This window comes from Rhipicephalus microplus, unplaced genomic scaffold (assembly GCF_043290135.1).
Source record: "Rhipicephalus microplus isolate Deutch F79 unplaced genomic scaffold, USDA_Rmic scaffold_190, whole genome shotgun sequence".
NCBI classification, from domain to species: domain Eukaryota; kingdom Metazoa; phylum Arthropoda; class Arachnida; order Ixodida; family Ixodidae; genus Rhipicephalus; species Rhipicephalus microplus.
In genome coordinates, this window is record NW_027464761.1 from 115,001 (window position 1) to 120,838 (window position 5,838).

At 58.7% G+C, this 5,838-nt stretch overlaps 2 non-coding genes across 2 annotated transcripts; both read right to left on the reverse strand.

Annotated features, from left to right (window-relative positions):
- Positions 1–1,027: 1,027 nt before the first annotated feature.
- On the reverse strand, positions 1,028–1,180 carry LOC142791814 (5.8S ribosomal RNA). The gene has a single exon (XR_012890434.1). It is a non-coding gene; the product is annotated as a 5.8S ribosomal RNA (ribosomal RNA).
- Positions 1,181–2,899: 1,719 nt separating this feature from the next.
- On the reverse strand, positions 2,900–4,714 carry LOC142791830 (small subunit ribosomal RNA). Its single transcript, XR_012890449.1, has one exon. It is a non-coding gene; the product is annotated as a small subunit ribosomal RNA (ribosomal RNA).
- Between the last annotated feature and the right edge of the window lie 1,124 nt (positions 4,715–5,838).

Here is a 5,838-nt window from a genome sequence, read left to right on the forward strand (position 1 = left end):
GTGCGGCGCACAACCGGTGTGACGTGGAAGTGACGGGACACGTTCGTAAACCCATCGCGAACCGAGTACGACGCCCTACCAAGTGCGCCCGCAACCCTGTACAGGGTCACATCTTCACAAGGCTGGCAAGCGGCATTCCGCTGCGCGCGTGCGTCGTCCGAGCAGTTGCGTGATAAACGACCGTGTCGAAAGCCCAAACACCGCCGAGGCCAGTCGCCGCCGCCGCAAGGGCAGCCACGCAGCCTGGCGAGAGGCATCGTCTCGTGTAGCGTCGCCCCCGCCCCAACTGGAGTGGCCCAGTTTTTTGAACGGGACGGGAACTGCGAAGCACTTAGACCGACGGCGGACTACGACGAGAACGCCTTAAGCTTCGCCAACGTTTCGCCAACTCGTGCGGGAGACTTTTTCCGCTTCGCGGCAAGTCGTCGCGCCGTGCTCTCCGCATCAACCGCGTACGCAGCGAACCGCAAACGTCGGGCGCAGCCTCCTCACCTCCCTGCGCTTTGCGCGCGAACGTTCCCTGTTCGCGCGGCAAAGCCTGGAGGAGGCACGGCCCCGCAGCGTGTTCGAGCGCCCGGTCTACGGGACACCCTGCTTACTTCGAGGGCAACAAGCGCAACGCAAGGCTGCGATCTCGCGCACTTTGCGCACGGCTGGAGAAGCTTTGCTGGCCGGCTTTCGCTCCTCGTGTTTACCGTGCGTTAAAGTTGCGCGTCCGTGGCTCTCGCAGCTCTTGCGCGCCCGGTCGCAGAGAGGAGTACGCAACCTCGACCGCACTTTCCCTGCAGGCTTCCTTCCGACTCGAAGTCCTGCGGCGGTCTCAACGAGGTGCCACATCCTCAATGCAGTCGGTCGCCCCCGTTTCGGTTGGGCTCTGGCACGACGGTCGCCACCGTCTCGCCCTTGAGTGGCCGCTGTTGGCGCTCGCTGTGAGGTGTTCAGCGTGCTGTCCGTGTTGCCGACGCGGTCAAAACGAGTCGACGGCTCACGTTCCCTTGTGCGCCGAAGGCTCTCTTGATATGTGATCCGACCCTCAGACAGACGAAGCCAAGGGAAGACCCAAGGCCGCAATGTGCGTTCAAAGAATCAGTGCTCAGTGTGTCCTGCAATTCACACCAAGTCTCGCAGCTGGCTGCGTTCTTCATCGACCCGAGAACCGAGTGATCCACCGCTTAGAGTCGTGAAAAAGTGTTTGTTCAATTCCGTACAGTCAAAACCAAACGTTTCTGGCACTCGGCCAAACAGTGGCCAAGAAGGGCGCTTTTCAGCGCACGCTTGGACTCCAAAACTCTGCCGCGCCTTTTTCGGCTGCCGCAAATCGAGCAAACGGTGTGTTTCGGACGGCGTTTCGCTTTCGCTACTTGCGAGTGCTTTCGTGGTCCACCCCTCTATAAATACTCGGGAGGCGTCGAAGCCGGTTCTCCAAGCCGGACCCGTAGGTATCGTTGTGTGCTCGCTCTCATTGGCCCGCCTAACCAGAAAATGCCTGCGGTACACCCATTTGGATAAGAGTGCACGCAGATGCGGGCCTCGACGGCTACACATTTCCTCGGGCGGCCGCCTCCCGGCCTCCGTGGAGCGCGGGATGCACGGTCCCATCGACAAGCCTCTCCCGTTTTTACCGTGGCGTCGCGGTTCACCACGGCAGGCGGGTCGGTCTCCTCCGCATAAAAAGGGGGACCCCCGCTTTTTGTTCCACGAAATCGCACAAGCTTTTTTCGCATCCACGGTTTGCCACCGCACACCAAAATGCCGATCCGGCTGCCTACTTTAGCCAACAGGTGGAGCCAGGCGCGCCGTACTTGCGCGGCACTTCCCACGTCCACCGAAGTCGGTGCCAAGGACCACTTTCGGCGCCGGAGCCGCGTACGAGCCTACTCGAGGCGGAAGAACGAAGCCAGCAAGGGCCTGGCCGCAAGTGCGTTCAATTGTCGGGACGTCCAAGTCCCTCGTTCTTCCGTGCTTCCTCTTTCGGCAAGTCGTTGCGGCACCTTCCCAAAGCGCGCAGACCCGCTAATCGCGACGAGCGCGACGTGGCCGTGCCGCCTTTCCCTCGGCAGCAAGCAAAACGCCTGGCAACGTCGACGCTCCCCTAACCGCGATCTCGCACCGTGTTTCGTGTGGCGAATTCAAAAGCCGGCCGGCGCTGCTGCAACCATTACGGTCGGTACGCATACGCCGCGGAGGGCGGGACGGTCATCGGAGCGTGCGGTTCCTCCATCGAGTACTGCGCACCTCGGCCGTCGCATCGCCGTGCCATGACCGGCCGCGCGTCAACGCGAACCGGTGCCAGCGAGATCCCTCGCCTGCAAGAACCGACCGGCAGCCTCCGTCACCCGAGGACGCGGAGGCGCTTGCCGCGGACGGCGGGACGGTATGCACTGGTGCACAGCGGACCCGTCACATCGCCAGTTCCTTGACCGACCGCCGACGCTTGTGCCGTTCCTCTCGTACTTGGCAGTCGCCGCGCGATTGTCGGGTCTCGTTCTTGCACGCTCGAACGGTCGGGAGGGCACTCGGCTGGCGTTTCGGGAACGCGCAGCCTCGCCTTCTACCGACGTAACCACGACTCGCCGTTCGCGCTCCGCCGCTCCTGTTTACAGTACTAGGCGGTCCCGCAGCGGTCGGGTCGCGCATTTCGAGCGCTTCGAGCCACGGTGCAGTGGCGGGTCGAAAGCCGACCTATGAGTGCGTTGCGCCGTTTGTACCCGCGTCCGCCACCTGGCCGACCATCCAAGGTCGCGGTGTTGGCGTCCGCTGGGCGCAACAATTTGTCACGGGGTGCCGCTCCACATTCAGGCAGCCCCGTGGGGAAAAGCCGACCCCGCGTCCAAACGGGGTCAGCGGCAGAAAGTGTCGGGCGCAGACGCAGCTGAGGCGCTCACCCTTCACAATCCGTTAATGATCCTTCCGCAGGTTCACCTACGGAAACCTTGTTACGACTTTTACTTCCTCTAAATGATCAAGTTTGGTCATCTTTCCAACAGACCGGCGCAACCGAAAGGCCGCGCCGGACATCGGTCCGAAGACCTCACTAAATCATTCAATCGGTAGTAGCGACGGGCGGTGTGTACAAAGGGCAGGGACGTAATCAACGCGAGCTTATGACTCGCGCTTACTGGGAATTCCTCGTTCAAGGGGAACAATTGCAAGCCCCTATCCCAATCACGAAAGAAGTTCCACGGGTTACCCAGTCTTTTCAGACAGGGATAAAGACACGCTGCTTCCTTCAGTGTAGCGCGCGTGCGGCCCCGGACATCTAAGGGCATCACAGACCTGTTATTGCTCTGTTTCGTGCGGCTAGGAGCCGCTTGTCCCTCTAAGAAGGTTGTAAGGTGCTGGGAACCCCGCACCTATTTAATAGGCTAGAGTCTCGTTCGTTATCGGAATTAACCAGACAAATCGCTCCACCAACTAAGAACGGCCATGCACCACCATCCACCGAATCAAGAAAGAGCTCTCAATCTGTCAATCCTCCCAGTGTCCGGGCCGGGTAAGTTTTCCCGTGTTGAGTCAAATTAAGCCGCAGGCTCCACTCCTGGTGGTGCCCTTCCGTCAATTCCTTTAAGTTTCAGCTTTGCAACCATACTTCCCCCGGAACCCAAATACTTTGGTTTCCCGGAAGCTGCCCGCCGAGTCATTTGAGTAACTCAGGCGGATCGCTGGTTGGCATCGTTTATGGTCAGAACTAGGGCGGTATCTGATCGCCTTCGAACCTCTGACTTTCGTTCTTGATCAATGAAAACATTCTTGGCAAATGCTTTCGCAGTAGTTCGTCTTGCGACGGTCCAAGAATTTCACCTCTAGCGCCGCAATACGAATGCCCCCGTCCGTCCCTCTTAATCATTACCTCGTATTCCAAAAACCAACAGAACAGAAACGAGGTCTTGTTCTATTATTCCATGCAAGTTTATTCAGGCGACTCGCCTGCGTTGAGCACTCTAATTTTTTCAAAGTAAAAGCACCGGCCATCTCGAGGCACACAATGAAGTGCACCAAGAAAGAACCGGCATGATGTTCAGTCCGAGCCGTCGCATCGGGTAGATGCACTACTCGTCTGGAACTGAGATCCAACTACGAGCTTTTTAACCGCAGCAGCTTTAGTATACGCTATTGGAGCTGGAATTACCGCGGCTGCTGGCACCAGACTTGCCCTCCAATTGATCCTCGTTAAAGGATTTAGAGTGTACTCATTTCAATTACGGGGCCTCAAAAGAGTCCCGTATTGTTATTTTTCGTCACTACCTCCCCGTGCCGGGAGTGGGTAATTTGCGCGCCTGCTGCCTTCCTTGGATGTGGTAGCCGTTTCTCAGGCTCCCTCTCCGGAATCGAACCCTGATTCTCCGTTACCCGTAACAACCATGGTAAGCAAGTAACCTACCATCGAAAGTTGATAAGGCAGACACTTGAAAGAAACGTCGCCGGCTCGTGGCCATGCGATCAGCACAAAGTTATCCAGAGTCACCACACAATACGGGCCGAAACCCGATCGATCTTGGTCTAATAAAAGCACCCGTTACCCAAAGGGCTCCAGGCTCACTGCATGTATTAGCTCTAGAATTGCCACAGTTATCCAAGTAGGAAGAAACGATCTAAGGAACCATAACTGATTTAATGAGCCATTCGCGGTTTCGCCTTATTTCGGCATGTACTTAGACATGCATGGCTTAATCTTTGAGACAAGCATATGATTACTGGCAGGATCAACCAGGTAATCGTTCGACTGCGCGTCCGTCCTCGCCTTCGGCGGGCCGGACGCAGTCTGTGTGCGGCGGAGGCCACCTTCAGGCGCCCCAACACGCTTATTTTGCACTCCGAGATGACGGCGTTCGAGCTCGCTACGGCACAACCTTCCCGAAAGACGAGTGGGAGCCGTGCGGCAAGAAGCACGTTCATGCTCGCTCTTTTTCGTTGCATCGACTCGGTCGCGCCGTGCGGGTTGCCCAAGCCCGCTGCACTGTCGGTGGACCGGCCGGAACTAGCAACGGAGCCGAGACTGCAAAGCCGCCAGACGACGGGTCACGCCCGCGTCTTCGGCGCTTTCGCATCTGAATCGCCCGAGGACGACACGGAACACACCTCGATATCGTGGTAAAACGGCACCGTCCGACAACCAGCCCCTAACGCATCAAGCGGATGAGGCTGCAGACGACTGCCGTGGATTCCCCTGGAGCAGACCCGAGGACACGCTTGACGAGGCCGAAGCCCGCCGCATATCAGACACCCGGTCGCTTTCGCGTACGCCGCTCACGAGAACCCCCACATAATAGCAGCGATAAGTACCCAGACCTCCTTGGGCACTAATACGAGCGTACTCGAGAAAATTTCACCGCGGGTGTGCCCCGAAACGTGTGGCACGTTGAGCGTGCCACAAGTCTACGTCGCTCTCAAACCCGCCGAGGTCGTAGAATTTGCGACCCTACTCACGAAATTCCCACCGAGGATACGGCCGCAAACGTACCGCACCTTGGGTAGGCCACGAGTTTGTGCAACACTACGCTGACGGCACAGCACCGAGGTCGTGCGCGCACGCACGGGAAAATTCCGCCGCGGTTTCTGCCGAAAACGTGAGGCACCACGACTCTCCGCAAGTTCGCGTCGACTGCGAAAGACCGAAGTCGTGAACGACGTGTCCGCTACTCGCCGCCGACACGCTGGACACCAAACGTACAACGACTCGACGGCGTCGTAGAGGCCCACGACGCGGTTTTCCTTAACGACGTCTCGGCGTGGCACCGACAGGTTAGAACGGCCGACCAACGTTCCCTGTCCGCCGTTCGGCTCAGTCGAAGGGCTCGGCGACTTCGGCAACGCTGCGAAGCCGCACGGTGACGCACG